This window comes from Python bivittatus, unplaced genomic scaffold (genome assembly GCF_059951505.1).
Source record: "Python bivittatus isolate LINGU-HERP-01145 unplaced genomic scaffold, Pbiv_v1 ctg000580_np1212, whole genome shotgun sequence".
In the NCBI taxonomy this organism is placed as follows: domain Eukaryota; kingdom Metazoa; phylum Chordata; class Lepidosauria; order Squamata; family Pythonidae; genus Python; species Python bivittatus.
In genome coordinates this window covers 22,168,537-22,184,295 of record NW_028277087.1, presented here as the reverse complement: position 1 = coordinate 22,184,295, position 15,759 = coordinate 22,168,537, and the positions used below count along the sequence as shown (strand labels likewise).

The 15,759-nt window shown below is 39.2% G+C and overlaps 1 protein-coding gene across 4 annotated transcripts in view; it reads right to left on the bottom strand.

Annotated features, from left to right (window-relative positions):
• BRF1 (BRF1 general transcription factor IIIB subunit) overlaps positions 1 to 15,759 on the bottom strand; it is a 231,271-nt gene that overhangs the window by 201,300 nt on the left and 14,212 nt on the right. The window lies entirely within an intron of this gene.

The window sequence follows — 15,759 nt, the reverse complement described above, 5'->3', positions numbered from 1 at the left end:
GTCATTAGTTAAGTCAAACTTCACTCACAGGCATCCAAGCGTTCCAGCTGTCTGTGATAATTGCGCCACATCCTGGTGTTTTCAAGGACATGCCGACATCCAGAGGCAGCCTCACCCCACCCAGGCTCTTAGCTTACAAAAGCAAATGCTAAGACAGAGTGGGAAAGGTATGTGTGTAGGAGGAAAGGTGATAAGCAATCGGCATACAGACAGGGAAGCGGAGGCAACGTCTGAAGACTGGCAGCTCTTACAAGCAAGCAGGCAAGAGGATTATCATTCAGCTGCCAGGACCACAAGTTATGGTGAGCAGCATATCCTGGTGGGAGTCCTGCGTGGAGCTTTGCCAGGAACTCAGTAGCAACTAGAAAAAGAACAGCCACACTGAAACAGCACCTTATCTTAACTAGTGCAAGAATATTTGGAAGAAGGCAAAGGTTGCGTGCTACTTTACAGACCTATAGACTTTTGCTTGAACTAAGTATTAAATGACTGAGTATTAAAGATATATTTACATGGCAACACCTCCTTGAAAGTCCTAGATGGGTGGAGAGCAGTAGTCTGTTGTTGGGGAAGGTGTATACTGCAATAAAGCATTTTGTACAGATTTGCTACGCTGTGGTGCGTCCAGTCCTTGGAAAGCAAAGAACCCTCATAGCAGGGCCCCTCAAGCTAGGAATGGGCACTAGTGACACAAAATATGAAGTTACGCAAAGGCCCTCCTAGCCACGACTGCCACCTGCTCATTGAGCAGGAGTTGAGCAGGATCTCTCTTCTCCAATCACCACCGATTGAAATTGATCCTGGAGAAAGTAGGTGAACCAGCACAATACCATGCCGCCCACCCCCAATTCTCTGAGTCAATCCAGAAAGATACCATGGTCAATGTTGTTATATAATATGAAAATGGAGCAGTTGTTATGTAGTCTGAAGATGGAGGACATTAGTGAGTCCTTTGCCATGATCGGAACATTTCCTGGTTCAAATGACCCTGGTCACCACCCAGAAACTCTGCAGGATAGCAAAACCTATTTTCCCTCAGGCACCTGATAAATGCAGAAAAATTCCAGAGTGTGCTTAGAGATTTTCCCAGCAATCTGGCAGATAACTCTGTCAAGTGTTAAGTGTCAAGGCCTTGATGAGATTGCCCTCAGTAGCCTTTTTGTAGATTCAGAGGTGTTCTTTAGCTTACTGAGGAACTTCAGGAAATGAAGAACAATGTGTGGAACACCACTGAAGACAGAATGTGAGCATGAGTAGGAGCTCATGCCTACACCATGGAGATAAGGACAGTGAAGCACTTGCAATTCTCCGCCCTAACTGAAACAGTGAGTTGTTATCCAACATCATTGTTTAAAGTTACGCAAAGCCTTCTTGGGAAGGATAAGCAGAAACAGCTACTACCTAGCTACTGTGAGGCCTTTGCACAACACTTTGCTGATAAAACTGCCCCAGGTAGAGTCTGAAATAGCCTTGTACTCTCATCTGGGATTCTTTTCAGCTTATGGACTCTGATGAAATGGCCAGGAAGGCTTAGATCCATGCCCTTCCTGGTTCTTTTGATGGCACATGAACAGATAAGTTTGGGAAGTAATCAATGGCTCTTTGTGGGAGGTTATTATGACTAATGCCTCTAAGAACGTGTTAATGTACCTTCTTTTGAAAAATTAATAAGGTATAAGATTTTTATCAAAGATTATAAACTGTAGATGGCAAACATGTGCCATTCCTCAACTCGTTCAAAAGATGCTGCTCTTGCAACAGTAAGTACATTATGCAAATATTACAGAAAGTATATTTCCTTGAATATTTTTAGCTTATGCAAGCTTGTAAAATTTAACTGATTTTCAGTACTTGAATGTTAGGCAATCAAGCAATGAACACTTATACAATGGAGCAAATCCCAGATGTAATACATTATCAAATTAATATTGTTTTCATACCATTACTCTGAAGAATAAAATGTACATTCTTAGGAATATACCAGATTCCCAGCTACTTAGCTTTGTAAATATGCTTATAAAAGTTATTAACCTATAATCTCACTGATTTCTTTCAGGCAGACAGGGATGGATGGAGAACTCCATTCTTCCTGGGCATCTTAGTCTTTTCTCAATATAAAGGTGAAAATGCCAATGTTTTCACTCACCTACAATGAATTCTATTCACTTGTCTGCATTTAATTCTTTTTTTTTCTTTTTCTTTTTTTTTTGTTAAGGACTACCAGGCATGTACTTAGATACAGTCTGATTTATGTAGCTCTGTCAGTATATAATTCATTATTCAAAGACTTTCAAAATAAATGTTTAAACATGCTATGACACTTAATCTTGAAATCCTTAGCTCACTTCTGGTAACAACCCACATGGCTGTAGATGCTAATGGGTTCACTGTATTCTTCCATTTTTGTTTGTTGTGGCCCTCTTGTTTCACTTCTAATAGGCTGAATTTAAATTTCACTAGATCTTTTTCCACAAGTTTCAGCCAAGTGCTTTTTTTTTAAGCTGATAACTTTCCAACCACTGGGGCATGACTGGGCCACCAATAAGGAAGTTGGCATGGAGCCAAGCGAAACATATGTCCAAACCACCATATTTGATGTTTCATCAGCTACCATACATTGGTTGCATCATCATTCTTTAATTGTTTCATTTTGTATTTTGTCATAGATTGAAATCCCTAATATTGTAATGGGCAGGAGAAAGAGCTGCAAACAAGAGAACGGTCAGATAAAAGAAATCTGTCCAGGCCAGAACTGTAAATTGATAAGCACCTCAGACAAGTTCCTCCCTCATTCTCACAAAGACAAAGGAAGGGAGGCAGAAGTGCATTCAGGCTTGCAAGATTCTGTTACTGTAACTTTATAATAAAAGTAGCATTAACACGCATGGCTTTGGTTTCCTAGCTTGGTCTACCTTGAAGGGCTGACAAATTATTCAGCACAAGCAGCACATTTAAAAAATGCCCAGCTTTTCAATCATTTTGAAGTAAAGTCCAAAATTCTGCACCATATTGCAGCATAGGTAGTATTAATGATCAACAGAACAGTGCATTTTGGTAGTAATGCTTATGCTGCTTCAACAGAAGCTAGAGGCATCATGTTAGTGCTCCAAACATTGTGGCAGCCTGGCCATTTCCATTGTTGGTATCACCTGTAACAACTATTTTCTGTTCTTAGACAACTGAGCCAAAGCATTTAAATTGTTCAACTTGCTCTAATAAAATTAAGACCTAAGTAACCAGTATTCTGCTCCCCAGCTATTTTGGATTCTAACTCCTCAGAAACACAGCTAATGGTCAGGAATTATGATAGCTGTAGATCAGAATATATGGAGGCCACCAGGTCGCTTGTCCTATAATTAAGATTTACTCAAGAACTATAGCTCAGTAATAGGTACATGCAGAGTTAATATTTTATACATGACATAAATTTAAGATCACATAAAACACACAGTTCCCTCAAGGATATTTACTGCTGTTAACTGATTTTAAATACAGTTTCAACCAAACCCCATTTACCACTAAATTTGACAATACAGAGGCTACACATCTAATTCTCCACAGGGAAAAAAAAGCTCTTATGTTAATGGCTTTAAAAACTGCCTTATGATTCCTAGCATTGACTTCATGCATAATACAAGAAACAAGCACCAATCATAATCAGTTCATGTGTACGAAATAAACTGTAATATTAGTGTTACTGTAATGATAGCAACAACATTAACTATGTTTTTCACGCTTATACAACAATTAACTTGCAGCACATGACCATGAAGTGCCTCACTTTGACCAACCATTACTATTTAACCTAATTAAAAATGTACATTAAAATAAGCCCCAAAAATGATAAACTGTCTTCTTCCCTTCAACTGTGCTGAATCTGTCATGATGCTTAGAATTTGTTTTAACCAACCCTCCCAACCTTTTACATATTTACACATGCCATCACTGAATTATGTCTTTGTTCCTCCAGGGGAGATCCTAAGATCAGTAAATGTCTTTCAAAAGTTGGAGGGATGGATTAATTTAGATTTCTCACTCGACAATTCCAGTTGTCACAAGGTATAATCAGTGTATAGAGAATTACAAACCTTTCAAATATCTATATTGGTAGCAGTGGTTTTTAACATGCTGACAAATTATATGAAATGGAAAAGTATAAGACAGCATGTCTACAGCTTCAGAATAGTGAAAACCTGACTATGAAGACAGCCCCAAATGACATTTTTCTGGTAACAAGGGTAGTTCACTACAAGCTCCCAATACAAGCAACAAGTGATTTCAAGATCATTAACATTTTTCAGGATCACTAAACAAAGTTCATGGGAGCCTGCATATTCTTGCATTAACTAGATATCCTTTAACTTGTTGCTTCTACTCTTTATATTCTTTATCTACCTTCTCAATGTACTGTCAACTTTGTCAATCCCACATTCATTCTTAGTATACAAAAATTTATCAGGGTCATGATAATATAACAGGTCAGCAACATTAACATTTTCCATTCTTTCTTTCTTTGTCCATCCAAATCAAAATATGGTACTTCTCCATTAGTGGGTGAAGGCTTCTAACAGCAGCTACACTGCTTTCATCTTTAGCTGATCAGTGGGCAGGCAAGACTCCTTCCCAATCCAAAATGCTGGCATCCATGGTGATCTGGTCCTTGCAGGGTTCTCTCAAGTGCCCCCCTTCAACAAGTTAGCTGGGATGAATCCCCATTGCAAAAAAAGCTGACCACTATATTCAGGACTCTTAATACCAAACACACCTTTAAGGTAATCTGTTCCTGAAACAAGCAGAAACCATTTTGTATGTAGTTGCACACAAGGCACCAAGTCTCAAGCTGTAATTGTCAAGCCTAGTAACTTTGCCAAGGCCATGAAGGACTGCTTCCTGGATTCTAGATAGCATTTCTGAAACATAATTTTTTGTTGTTGCTGAAGTTGTTGAATGTCTATTTTAACCCACTCAGTTGAACATCATCCACAGTGAAAAAGAACTCTTCTTCCAATGTACCAAGAACTAGAGAGTCTAATGTATGCTCCTACTTGCTATGTTCAGAGAGGAAGCTCTGATTAGCAAATCATCCTGGCAGGTATAGATATGAGCCTCTTGGGTTCTTAAATGTCCAATTTGGGCTGTTATTATCTTTGTGAAGACCCTTGGGGCCAAGGCAAGGCCAAATTGAAGGGTCCTGAATTAAAATTGGTTCTGAGAAGCCTGCAGTGTTCCAGTCTGATGGGGATGTGAAGATATGCCTCAGATAGGTCTATAAAAGGTCTATCATTTGGAAGAACATCCTTCACTGTAAATGCCAGCTCTTCATTTTGAACTTTCTGATGAATCGGTTCAATAGCTTCAAGTTCAAAGCTTTTCTTTGGGACCATGAAGAACTCTAAGAACAGGCCAGTAAACCTCTCTCACAAAGGCAGCTGCTCTACCACTCAAATACTGAAAACATGACAGATGGCTCCTCACATCCTCTGATGCACTTCAGTGTTCCTGGACATCAGTGATGGTTGAGCCCTATCTCTTAAAACAGATCCAAACTTCAGCACACATCCATTTGTAATCAAGCCAAGCACCCACTTATATCTGCAAATCCATTCCCATATGGCCCAAAACTGCTAAACTGCCCATTTGGTGATGTCTGACATCAATTCAATATTCTTTCTTTTGGGGCTTCACCTCATTGCCTCAGGCATCACTGAAATATCTCCACTGACAATGCTATTGTTCCCCAGCAATTGCTTCTTTTAACTGATTTTTTAAAAAGGTGGTGAATTGTTCTCTAGCTCAAAAGGAAGCTGTTGGTCTTCTGTGAAATTTGTAGCTTTGGATCATTTTCCTCAATAAAACAATGAACAAGCATAATGGTTTTTTTACTCATTTGTTTAATTGGGTTCTCTTTTATCTAGTTTTAGGACTTGTGTGGAGAATAGATCACATTTTAGGTCATATTTATCCAAGAATATTGAAAATTCAGAAGGGTTCACAAACTTTTAAGCGCCACTGTGGCAGCATGCTACTACAGAGGAGGCCTATCAGTACATCCATGGTGCACTGGATGGGCAGAAACCCAAGGCTGTCCCCTTCTGCCATTTAACTGACTACCATAATCCTAGGTTGGAACTCTAGCAATTAATAGATACTTAATCCAAGGAGCAAACATGGTGTGAACAACAGAGTTAGCTAGGTAGGAATGGAGCAGCAAAGCAGGAAAAAGATCACTGGCTCCTAAACAGCCTCCTGATACCATACAAGGTCAAATCTGCTCCCTTGTTGCCACTAGTTTGTTGTTTTCTATTTCCTAATTCACTGCTCTTACAGATTGACCTAGATGGAGCTGGGAGGGAAGAGAAGCTGTTCTTTACTAGAAGATGGAGCTAAGACTGTGTTGGGAGGGGCTTCCTCTATGAGATGCAGAAAGCTTAGCCTTGCCTTCTGGCTGGAAGAGGGAGAGTTAACACTTTTTCTTTTAGCTCCATCTTTGGTGACCAAGAAATGTCTACTCATACATCTTACATTTAAATCAGTGGCAATGTTATCAAAATTAGGTTTTAACCATTATGGGTAAATTATAAAGCTAATATGTAGGTGATAAGCATGTGAAATATCCCGCAGCCAAATATTTAGCTGTTCTAGGCCAGAATCAGGCAACTATTAATGTTAATCTCTTTCTCATAGCTGAGAAAGCCCTAATAGTTTTAGGCTGTATACTACTATTGAGTCATTTCAAAAAACAACAATAACCCTCTACAATACCCTTAAACATCAATAGCATGGCAACTAATATAATGAAGAAGAGCATATATTAAATCTTCTTAGTTACACTTGTTCTTCAACATGATTAATGAGACAAGGGAAAGGAGACCCTACATTGATGAAAATAAAAGTCAATATAAATGGTTTGATTTCCATATGTTCCAGATGAAGCAAAAAAGTGTGAAAGTCAGATGTATACAGCTCATCTAAAAAGAGATAGATACTTTTATCTGGATAATAACATGTCATGAGAAAAAAAATCAACATTGCAGAAAAATTAAAATATGAAATTAAAACTGCTAGTGAGTATATATTATGAGAAACAAGCTAGAATATCTGATATATTCAGCACAAAAAGTGAGCAGAAAAGAGGGAGGAATATCTTTTATGGTGGATTACCTACTAAATTAACTGTTAAATTACTGACCTCTACACATGAGTTAGAGATTAATTCTTAATTATCTCCCCTTCAAATGCCTTTCTTCTTAAACAGTATGACAATATACAGATGAACTAAAGCCTATAGAATTTAAACAATAGAAATCATGCAATCCAATTTCTAAAAGGAAAATAAGCATCTGTTTACAGAAATCATGATCAGATGGAAGCACAGTATCATGCAAGTAATAAATACAAATATAGCCTTTATCCATTTATCCTCTATTAGTGTTTCTCAACCTTGGAAACTTTAAGATATGTGAACTTCAGTTCCCAGAATTCCCCGGCCAGCACTGTCAGGTTGAGAAATACTGCTCTAATATACTCTATATCTTTCCCCTCACCCCACCCACAGCTGAGATTAAAACAGTCTGAATGGAGCAGTGTCTTTCAACTTGGCAACTTGAAGATGTATGGACTTCAACTCTCAGAATTCCCCAGCCAACATGGCTGGCTGGGGAATTCTGGGAGTTGAAGTCCACACATCTTCAAGTTGTCAAGGTTGACAAACACTGGAATGGAGAGTAGCAATAGGTATCCTGGCCCTGCCTTCTCTGTTGATTCCTCATTACTCATCCATTCCTTCATCTCTCCTTCATTACAGGTCTAACATTGCTACTCATAGAAGCTTCCCATGTTTTTACCATCCTTCATGATCAGGGTCTGGAATCCCAAGAAATGCCTCTTCTATAGCAAAGATGCTACACTGCTGAAAAATTACCTATCCAAATGTAGAAGATTGTCAGGCTGGTTAACAAATGTGCAACTGAGAGCAAGGCCAAGAGACCTGCCTGACTCTCTAGCAGCAGATCAAAACTATGACTTCTAAATAGGACTACAGTCTATTTCAGAAGTAGACAATTTTTCTGGAGTGGTAGGGATATTTTATATTTTGGGCAGTCTCACTAAATAGCTGCCATGATGCATACTGCCTCACAAAGCATATATCTATCAGAAAGCAAACTGGCAGGTCATCCACTATCAATACTACCCCCCTTTTCATTCACCCCTGCCTAAATGTGTCTTTTTTAAGGGCATGTGGACACATTTCCAAAGAATTGGACTGCAGCTACCCATCATTTTTATTAAAAAAACAACAACAGTATTTATGGAGGCTATGTCAGTTTGAGGGGGCTACTGGAAATAAAGATTATGCTACAGCCTAGTACTTGGCTTTGAAGCATGCCAACCTCCAATTTAAGTTCTTTAATTAAAATAATTTTAGAAGTAGGTTTGTTGGTGCAGAAAGCTTGGTGTCTACACTACTGTACATAAAAGTTCTCTGGCTTGATTGTCTTAAGTCTGATCAAAATCCAGCTCCAGCTTTTCAGAGAAAGCTTGGGAAAAGGACATTATCGCTACTCAAGATATTACTGCCTGCTATAATCAAAGTTTCACTTTAAACTGAAGTCGCCATTAGCATGAAAGACTAATTTCTAGTTCTAAGGCACATTCCTGTCCTGTGCACTTTAGAACAAGCTTGTGAAAAAAATAGTGGGACATTTCCTATTGCAAGTTACTAGACAACACTGACTGGAACTATTTTTTCTTCTTAGACACCCTAATTTCTAAACTGTGCTTTAATTTAAAAATTCAACTATGCTCATAGGATATTGATATTCTTACTATGGAGTATTTGACAAAAATTCTGTATAAAATTCTATAAGTTTCAGTATGCAACCTAAGCACTGACAATTTGATATTTTTCAAATAAGTTAATCAGACTGATCTGCCCGAGGACACTTCTGTGTGAGAATGCCAGACCTCTGTGCTATTATGACATCAACCAGGTTTGGCAACTCAACAGATTTATTTCTGTTTCAGCTGTGGTGTAACTAAAATGGGGGAGGGGGACTGATCTTTCTTTTTTGCAGTTGTGATGCTGGGCGGAGTTTATGGGAGCTCTTGCCTCACACCTTCTCCTGGCACCTACCTAGCAGTTTTTTAAGGAGAATACTGGCTTCACTTAGTGGGGTAAAAATGGCATTCCTGGTTAGTTCTCCCTGCTCTTTAGCAGGGGGCTAGCAAATATGCAAAGTACCAGGTAGCTTGGAATCTCTTCCCTTGAATCTCTTTCAAGATCTCTTTCTTAGGCAGTCACCAGCATCTTAGACCCCATAAGTAAATTTTGCCCGATGTGCATCACATTTACTTAAACTGAATTGCATTTGCCATTCTAATGCCCATTTCAGCAGTTTAAATACAAGTTCCCTTTTTAATATCTTCAAAAAACCGTAATCACCCTAATAAAGTCATCCTTTTAGTCAACTTATATGGTTTTTATTAACTCCATATTTTTGAATAAAATTTTAAAAGATCCTTAGCAGATTACACTGTTACATTCACCAGCCTGTAAAATGCAGTGACACTACAATTCCCAGCCATATGGCTAATTCAAATGGGACTTATCCCTTTTGTATAGTCCCCCTTAATTTAAAAGCTTTCCTCCATGACCAATAAAATTAAGTCCACTCTTTTATACTATCATTTCATTCTTACGATGAAACTTCTTTGCTTTCCCTGTACAGTTGGTCCTGCATTTCAGGGGAAATTACCTTGAAGGTCCCTTTACTTCCTACCCATAATTGGCTTTCAGAAACATGGCAATGGCTGGATTCACATATATCTCTAAGCCACAGAACATGGATTACAAAGTAGATGGGTTCACACATCACTCAAAGCCATATCAATCTAACCACATCACTGTTTATGTGGACGTAGTCCATTTTTCTCCATGTCTCCATGTTTGTGTTGACACGTATTACAATTGTTAATTCCCAGGGACTTCCAGATGAGGAAAATGGCAAGCTAAATGTCTCCAAAAAAGTGGAGATGCCACCACAGTGACAACTGATGGACAAGCTCAGTCCAACAGGACCCAGATAAAGGAGAATACAAGAGATTTTCTACGTGTGCTTCAAAAAGCTGCTCCTTGCGGGAGACTGCAGGATAACGGTCATCCACGGGTATGATCACCAAGAGACAGTAAGTCATCAAGCTCTCAACCACGGCAGAGCCTTTAAGAACATTGGGTTTGACCACCTCATTTTCTAACCGCCACTGAATTTATAATTATTTTACAGTTAAAATAGGTCTTCCAAACAAGAAGTTTGAAAAACCACCTGGTGCATAAAGTTTTGTCCCAAAATAGAAGAAAAGTTAACTAGCAGTTTAAAGAACTTAAAGAATACAAAACAAATGGCAAAAAGTTGAATAAGAATTTAATTTTAAAAAGTTTTAAACGAATTAAAGGGCCAGATGAATTTGGAATATTAGGACTTTTGCTAAGTTTTTGGAAAAATTGAGTAAATAAAACAACATTTCCAAGGAATACAAATTGCTTTGTCTACCAGGAAAGAAACAGTTGGTTGAAAGTGGAAAACAAAGAGAAGTAATAACGAAACCTGAGACTTTATGAATGTAGAAATGGGCCATTAGATGGGACTAAAGTTCCAGGCAGGAAAAAGGAAAGTGAAATCTGCAAAATGACAAATAAAGGCATGACACTTGAGACATTTCAAAGGATTTTTGAAGAACTGGGGGAAAAAAGTATAACAAATCTGACAACAATAATCTCTGCACCTGTAAATGTATTTCTTGAAGAATATTATAAAGATAAAAATATGGAAGAATTTATGGACAGGATGAAAAGAGGATACAAATCCTAGCTGATGGAGAAATATTGGAAAATATTTCAATGGAGGATTATAAAATAGAGATTACAGTCAGAGTGGAAACACAAATGACAAATCAAGAGATGAGAAAGGACCTGGACAAGGACTTATTTTTGGGTTTATGAAAGATTTCTAAAACTTTGAAAAAAACTTTGAGATGGGAGAAAGAAAATCTGCATGTAGATTCAATCCTACGAGAGCAACTTTATGAGCTAAAGATTTTATAAAAATCTGGAAATCCTTTATGGACTTTTTGCCAACATTTGGACAGAAATGACAATGATTTTGGGCTTTGTGAATGGACTGAGGGGGCTATGGGAAGAAGTGAACCACGTACAGGTAGTCCTCGGTTAACAATGGTAATTGAGGCCAGAATTTCCATTGTTAAGTGATGCAGTCGTAAAGCACAACATCTTATGACTGCATCACTTAGCAATGGCAATCCCAGCAGTCCCCATTGCTGTCGTTAAGCAAGAACTGCAGGTCATTAAGCAGGGACCTTCTTGCAACTTTCTACTGGCTTCCAAATGGCAAAGTCAATGGGGAAGCCAGCAGGAAGTCGCAAGTCCCGGATAGCTTGCAACCAAGCCAGTGGGCGGGTAAGTAGCTGCCATGGCCCAATGAGAGTACATCTGGGCCAGGGGTGGCTGCTGATGGGGGGCAGGAAGGTGCACAAGGCAGGCATGCATGACTTTGAGAAGGCTCCACATGGCCTCGGGAAGAAGGCATCGCACAGCCAGCATCTCCCTTGCGAAAGGCCAGGCTGGGCACACCTTGTCAGCAGTGGGAGGACGGCAAAGGTGAGTTGAGGGCGGCAGGGGTGGTAGAACACAAGGCAGCTTGCTCACCCTCCCGCCCCAGGTAGCAGCCATCCCTGGTCTGGCTGCACTCACACCAGGCAGCAGCAGCTGCTTGCACGCCTTCCCTCCGCAGCAACAATCATCCCCATCCCGGCTGCACTCCTGAAGGGCCAGGCCAGACTCATCTCAACAGCAGCGGGAGGAAAAAGATGGCAAAGGTCAGCTGGGGGGGCAGAGTGCAGGGCAGCCAAAAGGCCAGAGACGGGGGGAGAGGCGGGTGGGGGGGGAACTGAAGTGTGCCCTGCAGTTATAAATGCAGGTGGGTTGTCAAGTGCCTGGATTTTGATCACATGACTGCAGGGGCACTGCAACAGCCTCAACTTCAAGGACTGAGCGTAATTACCATTCATTCAGCATTGTTGTAAATTCAAACGGTTGCTGAACAAATGGTTGCTAAACTAGGACTACCTGCATGTAATCTCATATGGGTGGGAAACTATTAATTTGCTTGGACTTGTTGCAAGAAAGATCAGGAGTCACTTCTTTAAATATTCTCTTCTTTTTTTTATTTCTTTTCTTTTCTCTTTTTCTTTTTTCTTTTCCTTTTTGCACTCCTTTTCTTCATTTCTTTTTTTGCTATTATTTTGTTTTTTTCTGATTTCAGTTTGTATTATCTTTTAGCATTGTAAAATTCTTTAATAAAAAGTATTTTAAAAAATTGTTAACTCCCTTCAGCACTAGCTAACAGACTAACAGGATAATTTACTGACAAACAAGTGACATCTACAATCTTCACACTGGGCAAGCGAATTGCCATGTGAGCTACACGCATGTCACATCCTCAGCTATAACTGTGTATCTAACAATTATATCACCCCCCTCTACAACATGCACTAGAGGATTTGTCTTCATCCTCCAATAAATTAGTCGTTCCTAAATTATCATCTTCATGTGAATGACACCCACCCTTCTTTCTCTAAGACCCTAATTCCCTATGATAATACAGGAACTATATCGCTAGGAGTGGGATACAAAGTTCATACTATGAACTTTAATTTTTTAAAAAGTCACCAAATGCTAATAAGGAGAAAAATTACAAAGTTGCTTTCAGAGTTCCAACTATTGTTGACTTAGCCAAAATGTGGGAAAAAATGTGTCTGCCAAGTACATTGTACACAGAAACCAAGAGGATGTCCTTATATGCCCCAATATTGTATATGCTAATATAGAGTTTTTCAGCACCTGCAGAATCTACCAGCACGCTGCCACATATTGCTGGAAAGAAGTTTCTCAGAAACTGAGTGGCAGTGAGCCAGAAAAGAGCTTATTGTATGTTAAGAGGCTGCATTCCTTTCCGTCAAGTGAAAGAGATTACCAATCATGCACTGTCAGTAAGGCAGCCCCAGATTTAGGCAAAAAAAGAGCACAATTCTCAGAGCAGTCAGCTCAATATTTTACTTTCAAATGCTTTATTAAGAAAAAGTTCTTCTTCTTGTTGTTGCTTTATAGTACAAGAGCTTAGTGAAACAAAATCTGGCTAAATCGAGATACCCCAGTTCAATAATGCCATGGATTAGGCAGCCAAAAATTGATGGAGATGAGAGAGCCAAAGAACACAGCTCCGGGGCTTATTCTGGTAGGTTAGAAGCCTTTGATGAGAGTCCTGAGAAATACATTTTTGAAACAAAGGAGCCTCTGTGATACCATCCTGGCTGCATAGAAGCTGCCTTTTTACGAGCATGCCCTAAAAGGCTGGAATAACGTTTCAGTGTCTGAGCGTGGAACTGAAAGACTGGGGACTTTTACACCACTAGGGTAATACTCAAAGACTCAAAATCAAAATGTACTTTCTCCGTAAACATCACCCAAGGTATTCCGCAAGAAAACGTCTTACTCAACTAGACCTTATGTTAATTAGTCCTTAAAACTACCAAATAATATCCCAAAATGTCCTAAAAATCTATTTTATTTTCACGAATGATACAAATCATAAGAAACCAGTGGAACAGAAATGAAGCTACAACTGGTCCACTTTGCTTTTGTCAGCAATTTGGATGTTTTAATATCTGTATTTTATTTGATTGATTTTTAAGACCACTGCAATCATGTATCTCTCAGCAGTATACAAAGAAAAACATCCATAATACAGAAATGCAATTATACAATCATAACAAATATTTAAAATTACCTTAAAACTGAAGCACATAAATAACTTCCACAGTGCTATCTTAACTCATTAAAAAGGCTTTCTGGAAGAGCTCCATTTTAACCTGCTTCCAGAAGGCAAACAGCCTCATTTCTGGTGATAAGCTATTCCACAACATGCGGGCTCTAATGGAGGAGCATCTTCTCCTAGCCTTGGCTCTTCTGATCACCTAATAGTGGAGGACTATCAATGGTTCTTCATGGGTTGCTTGTATCAGACTTATCAATTCTAGTTGAAGGAGGCAGTCCTGCAGGTACCTCAGTACCAAGCTATAATATCAACACTAAATTGCACTCAAACTACTTGCAGCTAATGCAGGACTCACAGCACAGATATAATATGTTCCGGGCGTCTAGTGCCCATTAGCAAGTGGGTTGTTGCATTTTCGGTCAACTACAGTTTCCAAATACAGTGGAACCTCAGTTTACGAACTTAATTCGTTCCATGACTCTGGTTGCAACCCGAATTGGTCGCAACCCGAAGGAAATTTCCCCATAAGGTTCAATGTAATTACCGTTAATCCATTCTGGCGTGGAGGACAGGGAGGCGGCTATTGCTTGGAGGGAGAGTCCCCCTCCCTATGACCACGTGTCAGGGGCGGAAAATGGCCGCGGACCATGTGTCAGGGGCGGAGAAATGGCTGCTGACGACGTGTCAGGGGTGGAAAAATGGCCGACCACGTGTCAGGGGCGGAAAAATGGCCGCGGACCATATCATGGGAGGGAAAATGGCCACGTATCCTGTTCGTACCCCGAGGTAGAATTCGCAAACCGAAGCAAAATTTTGCGGCCGGAGCTAGTTGTAACTCGAAAAGTTCGTTAACAGAAGCGTTCGTAACCCGAGGTTCCACTGTACTCTTTAAAAGCAGTCCCACATAGAACATGCTGTAGTAGTGCCACTGGGTAGTGATGAGAACTTGAGTTATTGTTGCTAGGTCCTTGTTTTGTTTTTAATACAGATTCAGTGGTACAAATTAAAATCTGTTTAAAAAAAAAAACAGAGGAGATGGCATGAAAAATGTACTTAATAAATCTGGGTAACGTTGAATTATCATTACTGAGAGGTTGCTCTCACTAGTGAAAGTAATTAATGAAACTGTACAATATCCAGTTTTTTGAGAGAAAAATCAAGCAAATTACTTTATAGGTCTTGTTAGAAATAATTCATGAGAACATCAACCTTACATTACATTTCAGAGGCAACACTCTGAAATAGGCAGTAAAGGCTATTTACTGACATTAACTGTGCAGTGAAATAGAATATTTAAAACAAAACCATGAATTTTAAAGCTAGTGTTCATTATCTGTAAAGAAATTTAGTTTTAAATATAATAACACATGATGTATTCAAAATAAAAAGTATGACAATCCATATCCAGTTACATATGAACTATCACTGGAACATAACATAAAGCCTCTGAATCAGCCACATGTGATTTAAATATAAAAGCCTGACTTTTTGACTGGCTGGTCTATGCCATCTGCTTGCTGCACTTACAGCTCCAGCTTCTCAAATGTAAGAAGAGAAAGGAACTGAAGAAAAATCTTTTCCAGCCTAAATTCAGGAACAGGTTTTTTTAGGTCTAACCTAACCCAACCCATTGCTTTTGCTCTTTTCTACAGCACATTGCTTGTCACTGCAGAAGGCTTGCTCAAACATTTTATAAGAAAATGTAAATGTGGATTATAATTTTGACCTGGAAACTTCACAAATTCTGCAAAAAAATTACCAAGCATAGTGGGCCTTCTGAGCTTAAGAATAGATTTGTACACACTACTTTAGTTTACAATGGAAAAATGGTCTTTCATTCAAGCATTAATCAAATCCACACTTATTTAATTTCAGCACTGTATTTCTAATGGATAGGCAAGCTAATGCC